At 38.1% G+C, this 27,493-nt stretch overlaps 1 long non-coding RNA gene across 1 annotated transcript in view; it reads left to right on the top strand.

Moving 5' to 3' along the window:
- Window positions 1–25,730, top strand: part of LOC118895165 — a 68,059-nt gene extending 42,329 nt beyond the window's left edge. Inside the window, exons 3-4 of the long non-coding RNA XR_005019891.1 lie at window positions 23,174–23,327; window positions 24,195–25,730. This is a non-coding gene — a long non-coding RNA (uncharacterized LOC118895165). The remainder of the gene's footprint in view (window positions 1–23,173; window positions 23,328–24,194) is intronic.
- Window positions 25,731–27,493: the final 1,763 nt, after the last annotated feature.

The following is a 27,493-nucleotide window of genomic DNA, read 5'->3' on the forward strand; positions in this document are numbered from 1 at the left end:
AATACAATCAAACAGGGTAACTCTTAAAAATGAGATAAAAGTTCAAATAGAAGTGTGGTTCTTTCCTTGCCAAAATTAAACACAAAGCATTTGTGTATAGATGGGCAGGATTTTCTACCATAATAAGAATACTTTCCCAGAAAGACAGTTTTTTTTTGTTTTTGGTTTGTTTGCCTTCCCCCCCTCCCCGTTAGGATTGTTTTGCTGAAAGGTTTCTAGTTGCCTATGATGATAGTAAAAAGATTTAAAAATAAAGCCATATATGTATTTAAGTCATCAAATATCAACCAGAGCAATCAAAACAACCACAAAGACACATGAAGATGAAATTTCAAATATTGTGGCACAGCTGTGGACTGCTGGGCAACAAAGAAATCAACTAAAATCAGAAGTGTTAGTTAAAATAGAATTGTATGTCTGTGTCCCAGAGACTAGGATGCCTTCAGTACCAAGAGAAGTACTGGGTATTAAAAGATAAAACAAGTCTTTCTTGACTCTTAGGGACTGGTGGTGATGACAGGGAGAGCAATTATAAAGCGGTCAGATTTAGGATGGAAGTAGTCACAGGAGTCTATGTGAAGACAGAAGATAGAGCCCTACATCCAGCATGGCAGAATCATAACAGACTTCCTAGAGGAGGCACTATCTGCACTGAATCTTAAAGGAATTTTTTAATTTTCAAGAACATCACAGCAGAATAAGAGTACCTGAAGCTTCCTTTTGCTTGTCAGCACACTCCTTTCTATTGCAACTGGATTTCTCCTCTGGTGGAGGACATTACTTTCCCACCCAAGTTCCAAACTCATATTTCTTTAGACAGGAAATTATTTCTCTATTTCCAGCAACCATTTGAAAAATTCTAGTGAAAGATCCTGATTTTCCTTGGTTAAGTTTCCTTCCTAGCCCCAAGCCAATCAGTTTAACCAAGGAAGTGGTGTTCTCTAGCTTTGGCCCATTCAATGTACCTAGAATACTAGATATCTAAGATGGCAGCTTTTATTTAAAACCTGTGATGTAATATGCTGATGAGAAAGGCCTTAAAAGAGAAGGAAAAAGAAGCTTTTACCAGATGAAGCATAAAGGATTGTTAACTGAATGAAATAGTTGATACTTCTAGGGACTATCTCCCAACCTACTAGTGGTTAAAGTAATTAAGCCATTCTGGCTATATTTTAGGTCTCATTTACCTACTGAGAGACTGTCAAGCAAGAAGAAACGAATACTTGCTAAGTTATTTTCTGGGCTAAAACCTTTACTAGGTGTTCTACTTTTGTCATCTCATAAAAATTCTTACTACAACCTTCGAAGATAGGTATTAATTTGAGGAACAGAGAGGTTAAATAACTCTTAGATGATCACATGGATTAGGAAGTCACAGAGATTTAATTTGTTTTTAATTAACCATTCTATGTTCCCTGCTCTACACCACGTGGGGTCTTCAGAAAACAATGTTTGTAGCATAATGCATAATCTTCCAAATGACCAGAGGTGTGCAGATAGGAGCATTGTTTTGTTTTCTTTTTTGCTGACTTTATGATAAGATGGCCTTCTTTTTTCAGATTTTAATGTGCTGGGTCAGGAGAAAATATATAATGAGTGCTCTGGATTTTCTGTCTTTTGAGCTGATTCTGTAAGACGTGTCACATGTCTCTTCCTTAGAGAGAGTAATTAATGGAGTGTATTGTTAGTTCCATATGATACCATTTCTGGAAAAATTTCTCTTTAGGTACACAGTGCAGGAGTGTGGAGAGAGGGGAGGAGGGACACTTGTAAATTTCTGCATTCATATTGAACATTTTGTCAATAGGATGGCACAAGAAAACATAAATAATGAAATGGGAAATACCCTTTCATCTTTAAAAATACAAATATCCCCTACATCTTTCTGTTAGGTTGGATGACAATTCTTTTGGTAGGGTCACTATTACTGGTTCTCCAGTTGTGGACTGGCAGAATATGGGGGGTGTGGTGGGATATCCCTGGGTTATTCAGTAAATCAATAAACTGCTTCTTAGGTTAGCTCATTGCTTATTTTATCAACCCTACATAGGGTTCCCTAGAATTTTTTTTCTCCCTCAGGTAAATATTAGGCTTAGTTACAGAGGCAAAAGAGATCTATAAATAGAGAAGGAAAAAAAAGGCGTATCTCGTTTTATTACTCTTTTGTGTAACAGTAGTAAAAGTTTTGTAGGGAGTATTGTATACAGTAAAACAGTCATTTGTCAAAGGGTAAACTTACTGAACACCAATGCTCTGTTTTTAAAAGATCCCTTGTGTGCCATGAACTACACAGTGTTCATAAAAAGTTGTACTCAAGGGTTAGATATTCTTGCTTCCTCAATTACTAGAGTTTTCTGAAGTCTCTCAAGGAAGGAGGATTAAACATTTATTGTCAGGAAGCACCAGGTTGCACTTTGTCCCATGCTTTGACACATTCATTAGCCCAGACTCTAAATTTTCAATTACTGAATCCATAAAGTACTACCAAAGAAAAAAAAGTTAGAAGTAGAGAAAAAGAGAAAAAAAAGCAACAGCCAGAATTTATGCACTGCTATTTTAAAGACTCTATTCTTGTCCTGTCATTTTAGTTTGGCCATTATAGGCTGTGTGTTCCCTTAATGAATAACGCCTGGAGTTATATTTGAGTCATAAACTGTCCTGAATGATTATTTACTATTTGATATCATAAGAGAATATGAAATTTGCTATATTTTACTCTTTAGCCTTTAATGGAGAGTTGATATGACTTGTAGTAGATGAGGAACATGAAATAAATTAACAAAAATTCCTCATGGTGAATTAGTAGGGATAGAACATTTTTAGATAATGATGCACACATAAGAAGAAGGTAAAAGACAATTTCTATGACATGGCCATTTAGAAATTCTAATTTAAAAGACTAGCATCAACCATATGTGCAAAATTTAATAGAGTTAAAAAATATAGACTGCTGGCTTCAGTTCTAACATATAAAGTGATTGAAAGCTGTCACCACCAAGCTGACAACAAGAAAAGCTGGGCAACCTGAAAAATCACTGACTTTTTCTTGGACCAATCAGAGAACTGAAGTCTCAGGACAAATCAGCTTCCTGAAATCTCTAGAGCTAGGCACATCTAAAGAGATACAGCCTGAATCTGCTTATCAGGGACAGAAGTCCTGGGGCCATAATCTGGCAATAACACTTAAGTGGTAATCTTGATGATTTGCTTGTGGCTGAGTATGGACTAGCAGGATATTGAGAAATACCTGGTGACCAAAGTCTTGGGGGAGGTGGCGCACAGTTCTCTGGGTTTTACCTCCAGGAACTCCACCAGGTTCGTATAAAGATCCAGGAAAAATACCCTTCACAGCCCTGGCAAAGGGAAGGGAAGAGTAATCATTATGAAATATACCCAGAGCCTTCTCCATAACAAAGGCCTACTCTTTGAGGGGGAAAAAGCGTTGCCAGAGCCTAATCCCAGCTGAAGGAGTGGAATTCCTCCCACTCCAGCCTTCTTGTCTCACCTAAGGAGGAAAATACAGTCTGCGGGGTTCAGTGTTCAAGGAAATAGTTTGGGAACACTATGGCTATGGAAGGGAATAAAGGGCTTGTGGTAGAAAAACTAACATGGGAGGAAACAGTTATGAAGGTCTGAAAAAAAACCCTGAAAAAAAAAGGCCCATTAAAGGGCTGAAAATTAATCAGAAGATTATAGAACACTCTGCTTCCCCTTCACTTTACCAGTATACAAACAGGGCTCTGGTACAATAACCATGGGTTTTACCTGGAAAAGCTGTATGTACAAACTCCTCTGAGGAATAGCACATAGAAAAGACCAAAACAAGGGCATTAGAGGAATTTAAAGCCTCTAGCATTGACAGATACAAGCAACCATTAAACACAGTCGAAATCCTAGCCAAATTAATTTAAATCTACATATTAAAGGCCAATTTCTCAATTCTTATTAGTAAATACAACATGTCTGGCTTTCAAGAAAAAAAGTACAAGGCATGACAAAAGGCAAAAGCAAACAGTCAAACAACAACAACAAAAGTCTGAAGAGACAAAGAAAGCATGAGAATTAGATTCATATATAACACAGATTTGGGAATTATCAGACAAGGTATCTAAAATGACTACAATTAACATGTTGGTTGGGGATCGAGAAGATGGCGGAAGAGTAAGACGCGGAGATCACCTTCCTTCCCACAGATACAGTAGAAATACATCTACACGTGGAACTGCTCCTACAGAACACCCACTGAACGCTGGCAGAAAACATCAGACCTCCCAAAAGGCAAGAAACTCCCCACGTACTTGGGTAGGGCAAAAGAAAAAAGAAAACAACAGAGACAAAAGAATAGGGACGGGACCTGCACCAGTGGGAGGCAGCTGTGAAGGAGGAAAAGTTTCCACGCACTAGGAAGCCCCTTCGCGGGCGGAGTCTGCGGGTGGCAGAGGGGGGAAGCTTGGGAGCCATGGAGGAGAGCGCAGCCACAGGGGTGCGGAGGGCAAAGCGGAGAGATTCCCGCACAGAGGCTCGGCGCCGAGCAGCACCCAGCAGCCCGAGAGGCTTGTCTGCTCAGCCGCCGGGGCGGGCGGGGCTGGGAGCGGAGGCTCGGGCTTCGGTTGGATCGCAGGGAGAGGACTGGGGTTGGCGGCGTGAACACAGCCTGAAGGGGTTAGCGCACCACAGCTGGCTGGGAGGGAGACCGGGAGAAAGTCTGCAGCTGCCGAAGACGCAAGAGACATTTTCTTGCCTCTTTGTTTCGCGGCGCGCAAGGAGAGGGGATTCAGAGCGCCGCCTAAACGAGCTCCGGAGAAGGGCGCGAGCCACAGCGATCAGCGCGGACCCCAGAGACGGGCGTGAGACGCTGGGGCTGCTGCTGCCGCCTCCAAAAAGCCTGTGTGCGAGCACAGGTCACTCTCCACACCGCCCCTCCCGGGAGCCTGTGCAGCCCGCCACTGCCAGGGTCCCGTGATCTGGGGACAACTTTCCCGGGAGAACGCACTGCGCGCCTCAGACTGCTGCAACTTCACGCCGGCCTCTGACGCAGCAGGCTCGCCCCGCCTCCTCCGTACCGCTCCCTCCCCCCGGCCTGAGTGAGCAAGAGCCCCCGAAGCAGCTGCTCCTTTAACCCCGTCCTGCCTGACCGGGAACAGACGCCCTCAGGCGACCTACACGCAGAGGCGGGGTCAAATCCAAAGCTGAACCCCGGGAGCTGTACCAGCAAAGAAGAGAAAGGGAACTCTCTCCCAGCAGCCTCAGAAGCAGCGGATTAAAACTCCACAAACAACTTGATGTGCCTGCATCTGTTGAATACCTGAATAGACAACGAATCATCCCAAATTCAGGAGGTGGACTTTGGGAGCAGGATATATTAATTTTTCCCCTTTTCCTTTTTTTGTGAGTGTATATATATATGCTTCTGGGTGAGACTTTGTCTGTATAGCTTTGCTTTACAATAGCTTTATTTTACTTCACTATATTATAGCCTCTTTCTTTCTTTCTTTCTATTTTTTCTCCCTTTTACTCTGAGCCGTGTGGACGAAAGGCTCTCGGTGCTACAGCCAGGCATCAGGGCCATGCCTCTGAGGTGGGAGAGCCAACTTCAGGACACTGGTCCACAAGAGACCTCCCAGCTCCACGTAATACCAAACGGCAAAAATCTCTCAGAGATCTGCATCTCAACATCAAGACCCAGCTTCACTCAACGACCAGCAAGCTACAGTGCTGGACACCCTATGCCAAACAACTAGCAAGACAGGAACACAGCCCCATCCATTAGCAGAGAGGCTGCCTAAGATCATAATAAGGCCACAGACACCCCAAAATACACCACCAGACGTGGACGTGCCCACCAGAAAGACAAGATCCAGCCTCATCCACCAGAGCTCAGGCACTAGTTCCCTCCACCAGGAAGCCTACACAACCCACTGAACCAACCTTAGCCACTGGGGACAGATACCAAAAACAACAGGAACTACGAACCTGCAGCCTGTGAAAAGGAGACCCCAAACACAGTAAGATAAGCAAAATGAGACGACAGAAAAACACACAGCAGATGAAGGAGCAGGGTCAAAACACACCAGACTTAACAAATGAAGAGGAAATAGGTAGTCTACCTGAAAAAGAATTCAGAATAATGATAGTAAGGATGATCCAAAATCTTGGAAATAGAATAGACAAAATGCAAGAAACATTTAACAAGGACGTAGAAGAACTAAAAAGGAACCAAGCAATGATGAAAAACACAATAAATGAAATTAAAAATACTCTAGATGGGATCAATAGCAGAATAACTGAGGCAGAAGAAAGGATAAGTGACCTGGAAGATAAAATGGTGGAAATAACTACTACAGAGCAGGATAAAGAAAAAAGAATGAAAAGAACTGAGGACAGTCTCAGAGACCTCTGGGACAACATTAAACGCACCAACATTCGAATTATAGGGGTCCCAGAAGAAGAAGAGAAAAAGAAAGGGACTGAGAAAATATTTGAAGAGATTATAGTTGAAAACTTCCCTAATATGGGAAAGGAAATAGTTAATCAAGTCCTGGAAGCACAGAGAGTCCCATACAGGATAAACCCAAGGAGAAACACGCCAAGACACATATTAATCAAACTGCCAAAAATTAAATATAAGGAAAACATATTAAAAGCAGCAAGGGAAAAACAACAAATAACACACAAGGGAATCCCCATAAGGTTAACATCTGATCTTTCAGCAGAAACTCTGCAAGCCAGAAGGGAGTGGCAGGATATACTTAAAGTGATGAAGGAGAAAAACCTACAACCAAGATTACTCTACCCAGCAAGGATCTCATTGAGATTCGATGGAGAAATTAAAACCTTTGCAGACAAGCAAAAGCTGAGAGAGTTCAGCACCACCAAACCAGCTTTGCAACAAATGCTAAAGGAACTTCTCTAGACAGGAAACACAAGAGAAGGAAAACACCTACAATAACAAACCCAAAATATTTAAGAAAATGGGAATAGGAACATACATATCGATAATTACCTTGAATGTAAATGGATTAAATGCTCCCACCAAAAGACACAGGCTGGCTGAATGGATACAAAAACAAGACCCATATATATGCTGTCTACAAGAGACCCACTTCAGACCTAGAGACACATACAGACTGAAAGTGAGGGGATGGAAAAAGATATTCCATGCAAATGGAAATCAAAAGAAAGCTGGAGTAGCAATTCTCATATCAGACAAAATAGACTTTAAAATAAAGACTATTACAAGAGACAAAGAAGGACACTATATAATGATCAAGGGATCGATCCAGGAGGAAGGTATAACAATTGTAAATATTTATGCACCCAACATAGGAGCACCTCAATACATAAGGCAAATACTAACAGCCATAAAAGGGGAAATCGACAGCAACACAATCATAGTAGGGGACTTTAACACCCCACTTTCACCAATGGACAGGTCATCCAAAATGAAAATAAATAAGGAAACACAAGCTTTAAATGATACATTAAACAAGATGGACTTAATTGATATTTATAGGACATTCCACCCAAAAACAACAGAATACACATTTTTCTCAAGTGCTCATGGAACATTCTCCAGGATAGATCATATCTTGGGTCACAAATCAAGCCGTGGTAAATTTAAGAAAATTGAAATCGTATCAAGTATCTTTTCCGACCACAACGCTATGAGACTAGATATCAATTACAGGAAAAGATCTGTAAAAAATACAAACACATGGAGGCTACACAATACATTACTTAATAACGAAGTGATTACTGAAGAAATCAAAGGGGAAATCAAAAAATACCTAGAAACAAATGACAATGGAGATACGACGACCCAAAACCTATGGGACGCAGCAAAAGCAGTGCTAAGAGGGAAGTTTATAGCAATACAAGCCTACCTCAAGAAACAGGAAACATCTCGAATAAACAACCTAACCTTGCACCTAAAGCAATTAGAGAAAGAAGAACAAAAAAACCCCAAAGACAGCAGAAGGAAAGAAATTATAAAGATCAGGTCAGAAATAAATGAAAAAGAAATGAAGGAAACAATAGCAAAAATCAATGAAACTAAAAGCTGGTTCTTTGAGAAGATAAACAAAATTGATAAACCATTAGCCAGACTCATCAAGAGAAAAAGGGAGAAGACTCAGATCAATAGAATTAGAAATGAAAACGGAGAAGTAACCACTGACACTGCAGAAATACAAAAGATCATGAGAGATTACTACAAGCAACTCTATGCCAATAAAATGGACAACCTGGAAGAAATGGACAGATTCTTAGAAATGCACAAACTGCTGAGACTGAACCAGGAAGAAATAGAAAATATGAACAGACCAATCACAAGCACTGAAATTGAAACTGTGATTAAAAACCTTCCAACAAACAAAAGCCCAGGACCAGATGGCTTCACAGGTGAATTCTATCAAACATTTAGAGAAGAGCTAACACCTATCCTTCTCAAACTCTTCTGAAATATAGCAGAGGGAGGAACACTCCCAAACTCATTCTACCAGGCCACCATCACCCTGATTCCAAAACCAGATAAAGATGTCACAAAAAAAGACAACTGCAGGCCAATATCACTGGTGAACATAGATGCAAAAATCCTCAACAAAATACTAGCCAACAGAATGCAACAGCACATTAAAAGGATCATGCACCATGATCAAGTGGGGTTTATTCCAGGAATGCAAGGATTCTTCAATATATGCAAATCAATCAATGTGATAAACCATATTAACAAATTGAAGGAGAACAACCATATGATCATCTCAAGAGACACAGAAAAAGCTTTTGACAAAATTCAACCCCCATTTATGATAAAAATCCTCCAGAAAGTAGGCATAGAGGGAACTTGCCTCAACATAATAAAGGCCATATATGACAAACCCACTGCCAACAACATTCTCAATGGTAAAAAACTGAAACCATTTCCTCTAAGATAAGGAACAAGACAAGGTTGTCCACTCTCACTATTATTATTCAACATGGTTTTGGAAGTTTTAGCCACAGCATCAGAGATGTAAAAGAAATAAAAGGAATCCAAATCGGAAAGGAAGAATTAAAGCTGTCACTATTTGCAGATGACATGATACTATACATAGAGAATCCTTAAGATGCTACCAGAAAACTACCAGAGCTAATCAATGAATTTGAAAATGTAGCAGGATACACATTAATGCACAGAAATCTCTTGTATTCCTATACACTAATGATGAAAAATCTGAAAGAGAAATTAAGGAAACTCTCCCATTTACCATTGCAACAAAAAGAATAAAATACCTAGGAATAAACCTCCCTAAGGAGACAAAAGACCTGTATGCAGAAAACTATAAGACACTGCTGAAAGAAATTAAAGATGATCCAAACAGATGGAGAGATGTACCATATTCTTGGATTGGAAGAATCAACATTGTGAAAATGACTATACTACCCAAAGCAATCTACAGATTCAATACAATCCCTATCAAATTACCACTGGCATTTTTCACAGAACTAGAACAAAAAATTTCACAATTTGTATGGAAACACAAAAGACCCCGAACAGCCAAAGCAATCCTGAGAAAGAATAATGGAGTTGGAGGAATCAGGCTCCCTGACTTGAGACTATACTACAAAGCTACAATAATCAAGACAATATGGTACTGGCACAAAAACAGAAATATAGATAAATGGAACAGGATAGAAAGCCCAGAGATAAACCCATGCACCTATGGTCAACTAATCTATGACAAAGGAGGCAAGGATATACAATGGAGAAAAGACAGTCTCTTCAATAAGTGGTGCTGAGAAAACTGGACAGCCTCATGTAAAAGAATGAAATTAGAACACTCCCTAACACCATACACAAAAATAAACTCAAAATGGATTAAAGATCTAAATGTAAGTCCAGACACTATAAAACTCTTAGAGGAAAACATAGGCAGAACACTCTATGACATAAATCACAGCAAGATCCTTTTTGACCCACCTCCTAGAGAAATGGAAATAAAAACCAAAATAAACAAATGGGACCTAATGAAACTTAAAAGCTTTTTCACCTCAAAGGAAACCATAAATAAGATGAAAAGATAACCCTCAGTATGGGAGAAAATATTTGCAAATGAAGCAACTGACAAAGGGCTAATCTCCAAAATTTACAAGCAGCCCATGCAGCTCAATATCAAAAAAACAAACAACCCAATCCAAAAATGGGCAGAAGACTAAATAAACATTTCTCCAAAGGAGATATACAGATTGCCAACAAACACATGGATGCTCAACATCACTAATCATTAGATAAATGCAAATCAAAACTACAAGGAGATATCACCTCACACCAGTCAGAATGGCCATCATCAAAAAATCTACACACAATAAATGCTGGAGAGGCTGTGGAGAAAGGGGAACCCTCTTGCACTGTTGGTGGGAATGTAAATTGATACAGCCACTATGGTGAACAGTATGGAGGTTCCTTAAAAAACTAAAAATAGAACTACCATACGACCCAGCAATCCTGCTACTGGGCATATACCCTGAGAAAAGCATAATTCAAAAAGAGTAATGTACCACAATGTTCATTGCAGCTGTATTTACAATAACCGGGACATGGAAGCCACCTAACTGTCCATCGACGGATGAATGGATAAAGAAGATATGGCACATATATACAATGGAATATTACTCAGCCATGAAAAGAAATGAAATTGAGTTATTTATAGTGAGGTGGATGGACCTAGAATTTGTCATACAGAGTGAAGTAAGTCAGAAAGAGAAAAACAAATACCGTATGCTAACACATATATATGGAATCTAAAAAAAAAAAATAAAAAGGTTCTGAAGAACCTAGGGGCAGGACAGGAATAAAGACGCAGTCTTAGAGAATGGACTTGAGGATATGGGCAGGGGGAAGGGTAAGATGGGACGAAGTGAGAGAGTGGCATATATATATACACTACCAAGTGTAAAATAGATAGCTAGTGGGAAGCAGCCACACAGCACAGGGAGGTCAGTTTTGTGCTTTGTGTCCACCTAGAGGGGTGGGATAAGGACTATAGGAGGGAGACGCAAGAGGGAGGAGATATGGGGATATATGTATATGTATAGCTGACACATTTTGTTATAAAGCAGAAAGTAACACACCATTGTAAAGCAATTATATCCACTAAAGATGTTAAAAAATTAATTAATTAATTAATTAATTTTTAAAAAAGGAAAGGCAGACTGCGGAGCAAAATATTTAAAATATTGAAAGAACCATCCATCCCCACACCATGAATATAGTATTCTATGTTCAGCAAAATTATCCTTTAAAAGTAAAGGAGAAATACTTTCTCAGTCTAATAAGAACAGATTTATCTCCAGCAGCCCTACCCTGCAAAAAACCTTAAAATTCTTCAGGCAGAAAGATAATGATATGTTATGAACTGAATTTTTTTGCACCCCCCCCCCAAATTTATTTTTGAAGCCATAATGCCACAGTGTGGCTGTAGTAGGAGATGGGGTCTTTAAGGAAGTAAGGTTAAATGAGGTCATAAAGGAGGGACCCTAATCTGATAATATTAGTGTTCTTAAAAGAAGAGACACCAAAGTGCATTTTTTCTCTCTCTGTCTCTCCTCTCTCTCCCTCTCCTCTCTCCCTTTCCTCTCTCTCCCTCCTCTCTCTCTCTCCTCTCTCTCTCTCTCTCCTCTCTCTCTCCTCTCTCTCCCTCTCTCAGAATGCTTGGAGAAATGGCTGACATAGGGATGTGGGAGGAAAATACAGCACAGTAGTCTGCCCCTTAACTGCAGTTTCACTTTCTGAGGCTTCAGTTACCTATCGTCAGCAGATGTCCAAAAATATTAAATGAGAAATTCCAGAAATAAACAATTCATAAGTTTTAAATTGCTTGCTATTTTGAGTAGCATGATGAAATCTTGCACCATCCTGCTTCATCCCACCCAGGATCCCCAACCATCAATGTCATCTACTCCTCACTTCCAACCATCAATGTTGTCATGTTTTGATGACCCAGGATCACCTGAAGCAGATGATCCTCCTGGCATGTCATCAGAAGGTCAACAGCAGCCTAACTCTATGTCACAATGCACTTCATCTCATCACATAGACATTTTACCATCTCCCATCATCATAAGAGGAAGGGTGAGTACAGTACAATAAGATCTTTTAAGAGAGAGAGAGAGAGAGAGAGAGAGAACATTCACATAACTTTTAGTACAGTATATTGTTATAGTTGTTCCAATTTGGGGATTTTTAAGTACTTAACAGATATTTTATTTTTATTTTTAAATATTTATATTTTATTATTATTATTGTTAATCTCTTACTGTACCTAATTTATAAATTAAACTTTATCCTAGGCATGCATGTATAGGAAAAAACATAGTATATATAGGGTTTAGTACTATCCACAGTTTCAGGCATCAACTGGGTGTCTTAGAACATATCCGCATGGATAAGAGGGGACTACTGTATGAGTCTGAATTTCTTATAGTGCCAGAAAGTAAGGAAGTTCCTCCCCAAAAGAAAAACAATCCACAATAATAGGTGTATAGCAGAGGGTCATGGGAGACCACTGAAAGTGCTCCCAATGGCCAAATCTGAAACTCTTTGAGCAACAAAATAAGATGTGATGGCTACTTTTATGAGTCAACTTGGCTAGGTCACGGTAACCAGATATTTGGTCAAACATTATTTTAAATTTTCCTATAAATATATTTTTTAGGTAAGATTAGCACTTAAATCATTAGACTTGATTAAAACAGATCACTCTCCATAACGTGGGTGACCTAGCCTGCCAGCCTACCCTGCAAATTTTGGTCTTGCCAGACTCCACAATTGCATGAGCCAATTCCTTAAAATCTCTCTCTCTCTCTCCACACACACACACACACACACACACACACACACACAACCTATTCATTCATTCTGCTTCTCTGGAAAACCCTGACTATAATAAAGGTACTGAGTATTGGATTATGATCCTACATATAAAAATCTCATGTGCAGAAGAATTCCAAATAAGTGATGTAGACAATACCCTCTCAAATAAATGGAGTTTAACCACTCCATTCCTTTAGTATGAGCTGTCCTTAATGACTTGCTTCTAAAGACTAGTGCACAGAAAGAGAGAACATATAATTTTACAGTGGAGAAACCTGACAAACTCTACTTTGACCAAGTGACCAAAATTAACCTCAACACAAGTCGCATTGAGAGCATGCACTGTTAATATGATTGGATGAGATGACACTTCACTTCTGTGGTCTCCATAACCCCAGTCTAACCATGTGAAAAAACATAAGACAAACCCAAACTGAAGAACCTTCTACAAAACACCGGACCTATACTCCTCAAAACTGTCAAGGCTACTGAAAACAAGGAAAGCCTGAGAAACTGTTATAGCCAAGAGGAGTCTAAGGAAACATGATTATTAAATGTATTGCAGGGTCCTGGATGAGATCCTGGAACAAAAATAGTTCATTTAGGTAAAAACTAAGAAAATCTGTATGGAGAATCTGTATGGGTTGAATAAAAATGTATCAATATTGATTCATCAATTCTGACAAATATACTATTGTAAAATGTCAATGACAGGAAAAACTGGTTGTGGGCTAAATGGAACCCTCTGTACTATCTTCACAACTTTTCTCTAAATCTAAATTTATTCTAGAATAAAAAATTTATTAGAAATACATATACACTAAAGGAGAATAATATTTTGAGTAAATGATGTAACTATTATGGAAAAACATCAATTGCTTTCTTCTTTTGAGGGAAGAAGTGAACTTAACAGGAATTTCAGTGGAGGCAGGTTCTCCCAGGTAAAGGATCCAAATCTTCAGGGTATAGGAGCTTTGATTGTCTATCTTGGCAACTAGTATTGGCTTGTGAAATTAAAACTTAAAATAATTACATGACTTCTGCTGTAGTTTTCAGATATAAAGACTAATAAAAGCATTTGATTGCCATTTCTTAAAAAGCATACTGAATATACCCATTAGCACACTTTCCATGCTTAGTGTTGATGGAAAATCCATCTTTAACCATAAAGCAATTGATTTTCATAAACATCTTTTTCATATGTTACTGATTTGTATTCTGTAAAGCCCACTATTACAGGACAGTTTGTTTGAGCATAACTTGCTCTCTCCTTTGCTTGGGCTCTCTGATTTATTCAAGTTACCAAAGGACAGAAATAGATGCAAGTTTTGGCCATATCCATTCTCTTCTCCTACAGGGAATACTCACTATTGAGCAATGAACATTTTCAAATGCAAATGACCCTCCAAATTAGGGCAGTCCTCCTTCTTAGAGACACTACTAAACCACCACCTGTGTGTGTTCCTATTCAAGGCTGGTCTACTCAGCCCATATGCATCTCCTCCAGTGTTTTATTTGACAATCTGTTTCAGCTTTGCGAGGGAGCTAGGAAATTATGTATTGCTCATTTTGTCAAAGTCATCATTGACGACAATTCCGGCATCAAGAGGCTCAATTTAGTCTGCAGATGTTTTTATCAAACAGAAGATAAATCATGGTTCCCCATCTTGTTTTGTGTTGTACGTCTGGGAATAATGGAGGGCACAAATAAAAACGCTTTCATTAATAAAGAAAGAAAGGAGTAGACTCCAGAGGCTCACCATGCTTGATTTTCAGATATGCAGTACACACCCTGGTAAGAGATCAAACTTAGCACCAATGTAACAGGCTTGGGGTGGGGGTGGGGTGGAGTTAGGGGAGGTAATCTTAATTTTTTAAGATATGCATTTCCTCTCATTCCTTTGAGAACAGTGGGCCCAATTCATTTAGAATTCCAATACAGATTAATGTTCAGCACAGCACCTTCTAGAAAGAGGCACTATAAAATATCCCTGAAGAAAAAAATGATTAATCTCATAGGTAAATCATCGGGAGAGATTGTCTTGAAGTTCTCATGAGATGTAGCTAGACTTTCTGTGATTTTTTTTTTTTTTTTTTAAAGATAAGATTCTTGCACTCAGGCAGTCTTCCCTGACTAAACAATTTAAATTTATTTATTTATTTATTTATTTATGGCTGTGTTGGGTCTTCGTTTCTGTGCGAGGGCTTTCTCTAGTTGCGGCGAGCGGGGGCCACTCTTCATCGCGGTGCGCTGGCCTCTCACTGTCGCGGCCTCTCTTGTTGCAGAGCACAGGCTCCAGACGCTCAGGCTCAGTAATTTGTGGCTCACGGGCCCACTTGCTCCACGGCATGTGGGATCTTCCCAGACCATGGCTCGAACCCATGTCCCCTGCAGTAGCAGGCAGATTCTCAACCACTGCGCCACCAGGGAAGCCCTAGACTTTCTGTGATTTTTGACGCAAGTACCAGACCCCTGGATTTGGCCTGTTGAAGTCCAGACTCAAACTTAAAATTGGGGGGAGGGGGAAAACATGTCTGTGAATTTGTCTTCACCTTCTGCTGTAAGGTGTAGTTAGCTGATGAAAGTAAAGCAAGACTCTTAAATAAAAAGAAATATTTAATGTAGCCTACTATGTGCAAGGCACTGGTATTCTATTAGGATTTCTTATGTGAGATTAAAATGGCCAGACAGGCTTCACCAGATTCTGCATAGTCTCTAGAGCAATATGGAGTGTATAGACTTGAAATCAGGGACTGGTGTGATAATTACCAGTGGAGAATGAGCAAATGTTAAGGTGCTCATGGCCCTCCGTGATGCAGATGACAGCGTTGTGAGAGGCAGCCAAGGAGAATATGATTTTAAAAATTCTTTAGCGAATGTTGGGAATGAGAAAGAGAAAATGTTAGAGAAGTAGCTGACAAAGAGGAAAACACTTAATACTCCTTTACTTCTACCATCATCGTCCCCAGTGACGTTAACTACGCACCAGACACAGTGATAAGTACTTTAGTTATTACTTGTTATCATCACAACTATGTTTTGAGATATTATCTCATTCTATTGCAATATTAGAAAAAGAAGCTCACAAAGGTTATTTGCCCAAGACTACACAGTTAGTACTTTCCAAATCATGTTGGACAGTGGCTAAGGCCATAGGATTTGTATTCAAGTGGTCTTTGGTTTGAATGTGGACAATCCAGCATTTCTGACCATTAGAACCTCCATGGACTAGATTACTTTTAATCGGGTGAATGTGTACTTAATTGGCATCATCAATTTTTTCATATATTCCTTCACCATCTATTTATGGAAGATCTACTATCTGTCAAACACTGTGCTTAGTTCTGGACAGCAAGGATAAAATATATTATCATCTTCTCCAAAACAAGGAGACAAAAATTAGTGTAGCAACATCTTGTTCTCCTTGGAATATCCATGGACAAATTATTTCCTTTCTATATCAGTGCCCCTTTCAGACTCTAACCAGTCTCTCCAGGAAACCCTTAGACATTTTGCATTAGCATTGTAATTTATTATTTAATAGAAATATAAATTGCAATGCAAATAAATATTATTTATTTCCCAGTTTTCTCCCATTTGTCTGAATAAAACATAAGCTGATCAATATATAAAATATCCATAAAACTAGGCCACTGCAGTGACGATTCGTGCTGATTTTTTTTCTCCCTTTTACCTTACTTCCACATGATTTAACATTAAAGTTAAGGCAAGAGCAGCTACCACAAAAGAACAGGAAAAGCAAATAAGATTTTAACAAGCTTTCAATAGACTGACAAAAGGAGATGGGAAACTAGAAGCATGACAATAATAAGCAGTAACTCTGCAAGAAATACAGCGTCCAAATGGATCCTGAATGAGAAATTTACTTATTTATTTGCATATTTCAGTTCAGTTTTGTGTTAACTAGTTTTTTCCCCCTCTTGTTTGGAAAACCATTTGGATTTATTGCATCTCCTGGGGTTCTTCTGCATTTTTTGTTTTTCAACATTCAATCTCCTTATTTTAACATGTCTTTATGTTCAGATTTTTCAGACACTGTTTACTCTGTTATTTTCCCTACAAATAGTAGAAATCATGAAATGAACAGTTAAAGTTACTGTTAGTGCACAAATAACTTCAGACAGATCGTAAACTCCCTAGTGATCAAGGAACTATATAATGCTGACTAGCTCCAGCAGTGACAGCAAAATTTTCATAAGCCAGATGCTTAGTTTTTAGCTCAATCCCAACAACTTATCCTCACCATGTGAGAATTCCCCCTTACTTTTCCAAAAAGCCTATTGTCTTTCTGACCCTCAGAGAAATTCAGCAGTTTCTGAGGTCTTTCCCCAGCTTTCCTTCTTTCTACAACTGCAAATAACTCAAAATGATGAGGGCACATGGCAAAGGACAAACACGCATAACATTTTTTTTACCAGCCATAAGCAAATTCAGATGGAAAATTTTAAAACAGGAGTTACTGAAGTCTTTTTGGATAAGACACTGCCACTTGCAGTATGAGTGCTTAGACTTTCTTGTAAGCCTAGGAGGTGATAAGGCAGTCTTCATTTCCTAAAGAGCAAGAATGGATTGCTTAATGAACTAACATTTTGGATATATCATGATTTAAATCACCATGACTTATAATATCTGAACTAGACAAAATGTTAACTATTTTTTTTTAAGTTACTGATCTTCTTAACCCACAAAACTGTCTTTAGATTTAGCATTTACAACATGAGACAAGCTGTTGAATTTGCTTCAAGTTTTTGTTTTTTGTTTTCAACCTTGCCTGTATAACTCCAAAATCCATTGTATGGATACACTGCATTTCTTAGAACCTCTCTCTCATATACATGAAGAAATTAAATCTCAGAAAGATTTTGTGTTGAGAATATCATATGCAAAAATACAAGATGAAGAATAAATTAACCAGCCAGGATGGTAACAAAAAAAATCAGCATCCCCTGAAACTAGTGGTTGCAGATATTTAGCTCAACGTGAGTCAAATGTATGAGGGAGATTCCTGCCCCTGGAGTGAATACAATCTGTGACTGGGGCAAGAGACTTAGAGAATCCAGAATACAGGAGCTAATGGTTCTGAACTGCTAAGAGCCAGTCAGGCCAAACTAACATACACAGGTGTATTAGTTTCCTAGGCTGTCATAACAAACTACTATAAGCTGGGTGCCTTATAATAAAATAAATTTATTACCTAACAGGTGTAGAGCCTAGAAGTCTGAAATCAAGGTATGTGCAGGGCGATGTTCTCTCTGAAGACTCTAAGGGAAGACCCTTCCTTGCCCTTCTAGCTTCTTTTGGCTACTGGCAGTCAGTGGCATCCTTGGTTTGTAGTTGCGTTCTTTTGGTCTCTGCCTCTGTCATCACATGATTTCTCCCCCATGTGTTTGTGTCTCTGTCTGTCCAAATTTCCCTCTTCTTATAAGGGTGCTAGTCATAGTGCATTTAGGGCTCACCTCATACAGTATGACCTTATCTTAACCTCATTACATCCGCAAAGACCCTGTTTCTAAATAAGGCCACTTTCAAAGGTTCCACATAGACATGAATTTGGGGGAGACACTATCCAACTCAGTATACTAAGATTCCAAGTTCCATTTCAGGTGATGTATCTCTAGGAGGCATCTCAGACTTAACATGTCCAGCCTGAACTCCTGATCTCCTATCCCAAAATACACGTTCCACCCAGTGTCTCTTCCATCTTTGTTCAACAACAACTGAATCCATCCAAGTTGCTAAGGACTAGAAACAAAGAATTATCCCTTTTTAGGGTCCTTCTTTCATAGCCCACATCCGAAACATCAGAAATTCTTTTGATGATTGCTGGAAATTATATGTAGACTCTGGCCACTGCTCACTCCCTCTACTGCAAATGCTCCTTATGAGCTGCCACCATCTCTCACCCGTATCATTCCAATAGCCTTCCAACTGGTCTCTCTAATTCCACTTTTCTTCCCTTACAGTGTAATTTTAAGATACCAGTTGGAGTGATCCTTTTGAAACATAGGCCAGATTACCTCATTCCTGTGCTACAATCCCTCCAGTGGCTCCCCATCTCATTCAGAGTAAAAGTCAAAAACCCAAAAAGGCCCAGTGTAACTCTGCCCCCCCAACCTATCGGCCCTCATCTTCCCACCTCCCTTTTTCTGCTCCGTTCACACTGCCCCCTTGCAGTTTGTCAAACATGCTAGTTAACTCCCACCTTAGGGTCTTTACATTCCCTCTATCCAAAGGCATGTTTGAAGTCACTCAAGTTCCTACATTGCTGGAGGAGTCAAGGTAAGTTGGACATAATCTTGTTCAAAATTCTGTAAAATGAATGCTTGTGTCATTCCTAGTTCTCTGAACTAGAGCAAAGAAAACTACTATAGACTATGATAAAGAAATACCTCCTTTCAATCACTTGAATGCCTATAATCATAAAAATAATAACAATATGGTATTTTCAAAATACTTTTATGCATCTACTGGAAACTTTGTTAAAGTGACTTTTTAGACTGTAATGTGGTTTATAAACGGTTAGTGAGTCTTAGATCCATTAGGATATTGAAAAGAAAAACTTTGAGCTATGGCAAGGAAGAAAACAGTGTGTAATTATGTGATGGATAGAAAAAATTTCTTCCTTGTCCTTCTCCAATTTAAGCATATCAACTCAGAGTGCCTAATCCTGGTCCCATAGTCCCATTAGTAGTTTATAGAGAAAGAGTGGATTTATAGGAAGTCCCAAGGCTCCTTCCAACTTTTTCCAACCAACACCCCTGGATCTGTCATCTGGATTTATTTTCTGACAAAACATAATTTAATAAGAAAAGATTTTTCATAAACTAACAGAATTACCCAAGGAAACACAAGATGGATTCAGACAACTAGTTAGACTTAGACTCAAAAGAATAGCAGACATTGTTTATCTATTAAAACGAAGAGATAAACAAGGTGTCAACCAAAAGACACAAGGATTTAAAGAAGAAATTATAAAACAAAAGTCAGAGATGAAAGCCAAGCAGGAAGAGCTCAGAAAGGATATGGGAGAGAACAATGAAAACAGAATAGAGAGAAAAGGCACATAAAAAAAACAACAGTAAGACATAACTTCAACAGAAAATGCTGTCAAAAATATTGCAAATGGGTTTAGGGAAATTGGAAGAGAATAAAATAACATTTAAAATTGATTATAAAAAAATATACTCGGTGGAAGACAGAAAAAGGAAATTGAATATTTGTAAAAAATGGTGTTTCTGAAGATGAGAATAGAACATGTGGAACATAAAATATTAAAATATAAAATGAAAATAAAACTATTGTGAAATTTAGGAAAGAGCTTGTATTTGTAGATGAAAAAAGTACACCTGTCCCTAACCCATCAACACCAAAATATACTAGTGAAATAACTGAACTGCAAGAATAAAGAGAAGAGTTCCTGTTTCCAGTCACAGGGATCCAGGTTATTTGGATAATTTTGCTAAAAATGACAAAAATTGCTAGATAAGATATTTTAAAAATTCATCAAAGTATTGGAGAGCTGAAAAGATGACGAGGATCTACTAAGTCAAAAATTTATGGGAATATAGAACCCAGAGATACAAGCAGTGTCCTGTACTGGAATAAAGGAGTGTTTGCTCTGAGGGCATTTGTTACTGCTGGCAAACTTGGGCCTTTGGTTAGGCAAGAATGTCCCATCCAATACTGAACAGGAGACACCTCCACATTAACTTGGGAAGATAAAGGTGAACAGGAAGTAATTCTCTCCTCAGAGAACACAGAAAAAGTTGCCTTGATGCTGAACAAATAAAGGAAGGAAAAGAAAAGTGTATTAACAACAGCAACAACTCTGAAGAGCTGTGGTTATTTCATTGCTGTCGCTCAGATTTGTAGATCAGATTCATGCTGCCTGGGACTCCAAGTAAACCACAGTTTTGATTTAGGGTCATCGTGGATTTATAGAACCTGGTAGAAAGTAACTTCATCCTAGGTCATAGAGAATCCATGACCCAAAATAATTTTTCAAAGACAATGTGTAATGCACAATCAAAAACGTTCAAACACAAAAGGAAACCACAAAAGAGTCAATAAAACTAATAATTAAAATGGACACATAAAGATTTTAAGCATGGAAGCTATTTGACATGGTTTATAGTTACACTGTGCTTACCGTACGGTTTCCAAGAAGCAGTGGCTCTAACTAAGGGAAACAATGAAGGGAATTCCCAGGATAATTGTTGTGCAAGAGGTCTAGTGGACTTTAAATTTAGGGTAGAAGAGAAGGGCAAACAGTTCTTAGAAGAAATTATTATGAAATGAAAAAATGATTCCATGAGCTTGTTTGGAGTTTCCTTGGACCCTAAGTGCTTAACAGCAAGTAATGTACTATTATGAAATAAAAGGCATTTGAGCTTCCAAAAAGACCAAGTCTTATATAAGGAGGAAATGTTACTTTGGGTCAGTGAACAATACATATATGGTCACAGTGATTTCATTTTCAACTTTCATATCAAACTTTGTTCAAAACTAAATCAAGATTCAAAAGTGAAGAAAATAAATGGCATAAACAAGAGCAATTGAGAAAAGATAATTTGATCTAGACTTACAAAATATTATCTTTTAAATGGTGTAGTTCAGTGTTTCTTACAGATCCATTTAGACCATCTAGGTAGAAGCTAGATGCTTTAATAATTTTCAGCATTTAGAATCAAACTGTAGGCAAAACTAGACAGTATAATTATGACTGCTAAATTCAGTGAAAGTGGTGCAAATCTTAACAATGTAAAAGTAATAGTATTGCTGAGAGAACTTGGTTGAATAGAGAAGAAGAAATAAGTGTGGTATAAACTGAAAGTTACCTCATCATTTAAATTGGATGCTAAAGATAGTTATTTAAAGTTGATAAATACATGTTTTGTACATAAAGTTGATAAGTACATAGTTGTCCCCATTTGAACTGAAGTGGATTACTCACAGCAATTATCTGATGAGAGGGAATGTGGATAAGTCAGTGGAGTGGGAGAAGTTTCTGTTTTATATCTTCTGTATTTTAAATGATTTTTATATCATTTGCAGTTATTATTTATATAACAATCAACTGTAAATATAATTTAGCTTGTGGGACAGTCGACTCATTAGTTTTCCCACACACGCTGTCTGAGTGTGTGGTTAGGAAGAAACTTAAACCTCAAAGCATCCTCCCCCCATTTCAATATTGGTGACATCAAGATTAAATGTGTGGATTCTGGAATCAGACAGACATTGCTTCAAATTCAACACCTATTACTTACATTTCCTAGTTTGTAAAATTCAACTCAGTGTTATTGTGGGAATTACATGAGAGTATATTTATATATGGCACTTAGCACAATGACTGGCACTGAGTGTGGGTTCAAATGTGAGAAATAACAGCAAGGTATTGGGACACCACTACTTTGGGGACTCACTCTTGGTCAAGCACACACTCCCCCTGAGAGACAACATGTGTGTGGACATGCACATGTGCGTGTAGTTGTGTTTTTTAGGTTCTTTATTTGGCTACTTATGAAGACTATCAAAGTTAAGTATCCCCTCCCCAACTTTTATTCTATAAAATACCAACATAATAAATACAATTTGGAGGTTTTTGAATTTTATTGTTAGGAACTATGACTTGTAAAATAATCTTTTACAATTAAGCTAATTTCCTAAAGCTCACTCATACTTACCAAACTTTAGGTTTTCCTTTAATTCCTTCAATACTAAACCCCTACTCTTTCTTCATTTCAGCTTCTTGCCAGTGAGGTTTCTGAGACCCAAAGGATGGAATGTGAACATGATTAGTTTGTTGGAAAAACTTTGAGTTAGAATTAGGGAACTATAATTTGAGATCCAGCTGTGCTCATAGAGAGCTGTGGGGATTGTAATAAGTATCCTACTCTCTTTGGGTCTTGGTATCTTGATGTAGCAAGTGGAGTTAATGAATCCTGGTTTACATAGTGCTCTCATATGAATGCATCGAAGCTTTACAGTACAGGGAAAGAAACATCAAATGTATCATGTATCATTTCCATTACTCCTGGTTTGAAACATCTGGACCTTTTTTGTGAGTGACATTTTGTGCTGACAAAATTTAGTGTGTTCTGAACCATCTTTTCTTTGAGTATAAATGCTTTCTGTTAATATTAGTAAAGACTATAAAATCACATTTCCCCCCCATTCTTATTAAGCATATAGTAGATATTTAATAAAAATAATGTTGATTAATTAATTAAAGGCAGAATTCTGGGGCTGGCAAGGGGAAGAGAAACTATAATATAAGCTATTTTTTTTTTCTCTTTCAGGATAGCAAAGGGACAACAAACCTTATACTATGGAAAGATTTGGTTGAAAAATGATCTTCTATTGACTAGCAAGTTCTGACAAGGCCCACTGTGTGGGTGTATGGAAAATTGAAAGGAAAACCTAAAGGAGTCTTTTGGGAGAAACTGCTAACAGGTTAAAAAGTTCAAACTCTCTGCTCTGGCATACAAAACCATTTATGACTTGACCACTGTCTCTAGCAGATCATATCCTGAAACTTTACACACTAGAAATATTTAACATCTTTGAGTTCTTCCACTATAGTTAATGCCTAAATAATTTAATATAATCTTTCTATTATTTACATTTATTGTTATCTTTGTGTATGATGTAGAATTTCCCAATCCACAAATGCACATACTTTTTATCCAAAAATGTCTATTCATCAGTCAAAACCCAGCTCAGCACTCACCTTACCCAAGAATCTTCCCTTCACACTGCTGACCATCCTCATACCCTCACCCCTCCTCCTGAAACCCTCCAATCTCAGATCTTGAAACCTGTTCTTTTTGTTTCACTTAGCCCCTTTCACTGTATAGTCAATGGTGTTTTTGCACTTTTATTTTTTGCACATCTGTTTTTCTTCCTATACTGAAGCAGGGGCTAGGCACTGATTTGTATTCATGGGTATAATTCCAACATTGAGTCAAATGTTTGATGAACAATACCCAATGAATTTGTGAATGAGTAAGTGGACTCCAACACTAATCATTCTTATAGCTTTATTAGTATGAATTTGAAACCAAGCAGAACACTATGGGGCTCTCTTGGGTACCAAAGCCTTTCCATGTCCCCCATGTCTTGTTTGTAGGAAAAAGACTTCAGCCTCCTAGACCTTCCCTGAGTCCCAAAGGGTAGATTCAAACAGGCACTAATCAGGGAAGTGAGGGAATGCAGAAACAAAGGAAAAACAGTCAAGACACAATAGTACAGCTATAAAGCAGAGTCCTTGGTCCTCCTCAAGGAATATACATAACAATATATCTTTGAGTTCTTCTACAGGAACTAAAGCTCCCACCCAGATGGAGGATTGTAACTATATGCTAAGAGAGCAGACTGGTTGGACCCAGAAGACTGATGATCGAGATTCCTAGAACACTACCCTGTTACCTCACTGCCAACCAATCAGAAGAAAGTCACACACTCTGCAGCCCTCCCCCCAAATTTTCCCTTTAAAAACCATCCGGGAATTTGGGTTTTTTGAGCATGAACTGCCTGTTCTCCTTGCTTTGCCCTTGCAATAAGCATTTCTCTGCTCCAAACTCTGACATTATGGTTTGTTTGGCCTCACTGTGCATTGGGCACATGAACTTACATTCAACAACAGATTTACTAGTTAACCCAGTATTTTTGCTGGTTTACTAGCAGCTCTACTGAGATCTAACATATATACCATATCATTCACCCATTTGAACTGAATAATTCACTGATTTTTATTATATCTTTCTAGTTTGAACTCCCCACAATTTTGGCAGAAGACAATTCTCCTGGAAATCTTGCATGGTCCCACCAAATAGTTTTAATTTAAGGATAAATAAAGAATGAAAAGAGACAAGAAAGAGGGAGGAAGAGAATGTGTATAATTATTTCAATGCTTTCTACAATAATATTGAAATGAAACATATGATGTCAATGATGAGTAAAGGAGACATGCACTTTAAATTCAATTTGTTATGTATCTCATCTAGGAACAATTAAGTTAGCTCTCTTTAGACTTCATTCTTTACTACTTTCATTATAACACTTTCACACACTGCTTGATATTTTGTATTTTGTATGTGTCTGTGGAAGAGCAAGAACTGTGAATTATATTTTTGTATTTCTCTTCAGGACTTGTACTATTTTGCACATAGTAAAGGCAAAATACACATGCAGTGCATCACATTGTAAAACAAAAGAGGAAAATGGAAGAAATGATGTATCATCACACAGAAAATATATGATGAGAATCTTAATATCACAGCCCCATATTGACTTTAAAAATCTGAATATTTCAGGTAACAGTTTTTAAGTCTTACTAATTTCATTTCTTCAGATTACTACAGATTTGTCCTTTAGCTACTTTTCACTCCAGAGGAACAAGGTGTGAGAGTGTAGCTCTCTATTTATAAAGATCAATTTACCTACCGTTTCTTGATGAGAGGTTGACAAGCTTTACATAGTCTCAGGCAACCTCCCATTACATTTTATGGTAGGAACCTAAAGAGAATAAAGTATTCAATTGAATCCCGAGGATGTTTTCAGAAATAATTATCCAAGTGGAGGTACTGAAATAGCACCAGAAAAGTAAGCTCACCCTCAATCTGTTCCAAACTATCTCCCCACCCCTCCAAAGGAAAAAATATGGAATAAGAAAATTAATGCATTAGCATAATTATTTGAATCTTGTGAAACTACTTCCATACCCTTGGAGTTTGGAGGTCAGTCTAATTTCTTGATTAGCTGAGTGTATATTAAATTGGATCTCTTTGAATTTTGGGAGTTGTCCATCAATAATTAACAACCTGTTAATTAAATGTAAATGTCTCTGTCCCCTAACCTGGGAATGTTTTATTTCTCACTCCTTTCATTTAGTGCTTACCCATCCATATTCCACATTTCTTTATTAAGTGCTCATTTATCAGTATTCAGGTATTCACGCCTATGTCACAAGCATCATAATACTCTTTATTACATCCCTAACTGCATATCCCTCCATATTACACATTCCTTGCCACCGTAGCCAGATATATTCTATTGATTGCAAGGCCATTTACCTTACAACTGCCTTTCAGTGATCTTTTGTTGAAAGTCTTGTTCTACAGCAAAGTCATTCCCCCTGCAAAACAACAAATAAGCAGGGTGCTGCATTATGTCCCCTTTAAGCAATAATTGGTTGCTTTGCAACTCTTTGGCCTGATGCTTCCTAATTTGTAATGCACAAGGCTCTGTTCAAAAGAATAACATATTCCATTTCTGTTTACAGAACTAACACTTGATGCAAAAAGAGATAGAAAAGAAGATTGGTCCTTTATTGGTGATAATTATACCAACAATACTGAGCAAGATATGGAAGGGTTAGATAGAAGCAAATGAACTTACTTTTTAAATTGAGTTTACTAGATATAATCATATAGTAAAGTACAAATCTTTTAGCTGTTCAACTAAAACTACCTTATTTTTTCCAATAATTTAGGGGTCCATTTTTATATAATTTTGCATAAGTATTTCAACCAATTTCCATAAATTTGCATTTTTGTTCAGAAAGCCCTAATGCCAATTATGTAAAATAAATGTAATTAATTAATGTATTCCACAGCAACTGCATTCAAGCCTCGTTTGCAGTCAGAGACCTCAAAATGGGTGACTAAAGGGAACGATAAACCAGAAAAAGTTCATCCCACAGCCCTCACCACAAACTGAAAAGTGAGGTCGAGGAATGCTTCCCAGAGAGATTAAAATACATCAGATATGAGATGCCTATGAAGCTTTGTTTCAGTCAATCTAATTCAATGCCTAAAAATAAATAAAGAGAGAGAGTCCTCCTCGTGCCAACATCATCATCTGCACGTAACCATCACTTTTGTAGCTAATCCTCAGGCTGATTTGGCCAAGTTAACCTGTAAGTATAATTCTGCTCTTGCCAACACATCCCTCTGCCAGAAGAGGCATGGGAAGAAGACACTGCATGCGTTACTCATGCTGTAATATGAAACTTTGTTTTCCAATTCAGAGTTAATTCAGGAAGCAACAGAAAAACATGCTGTTGTCTTTTTAAGCACATTTAAGTGTATGTGCTCATAGTTCCTCATTCTGTGTATATATGCTTTCCCAGAAAGTTCATGCCCACCGGGTATGTGTTGCATGTTTGCTAATAAATAAAACCTGCTGGGAACGCATTAGCTCCAGTTTAAAAGCCATTTGCTGCTTGTAAGTTCGAGAGTGACCCGCTCCCTATTTTAATCATCAGAATCTCTCATGAATTAGAAAACTATAACTGGCCAAACTGTATTGCCTATGGGGTTGCTTCAAGTTCAAGTCTGTGTATTTAGAAGTCTTATTACAGTGGGGATGAGGAAAGAACTGAATGGCTGGCCTCCTAACTCTGAGTTGCATGTGAGGCATATCTTAGTTATTTCTTAAATTGATTCTTGCCTGAATGCTCCCTTAGGGCTTAAAAATAGATTTTCATATTTCATAATTTAATAAATAGTCAGGAGGGCAGGCTGTCCCTCCTTTGAAAACTTGGGAAGTCCTCAGTTGTTTGAATTTCAAGTCGCACTGTGGGAGGCACTGGTTTGTCCTAGGCTTTCATTCATTTA

The sequence above is a fragment of the Balaenoptera musculus genome, chromosome 5 (assembly GCF_009873245.2).
Source record: "Balaenoptera musculus isolate JJ_BM4_2016_0621 chromosome 5, mBalMus1.pri.v3, whole genome shotgun sequence".
In the NCBI taxonomy this organism is placed as follows: Eukaryota; Metazoa; Chordata; class Mammalia; order Artiodactyla; family Balaenopteridae; genus Balaenoptera; species Balaenoptera musculus.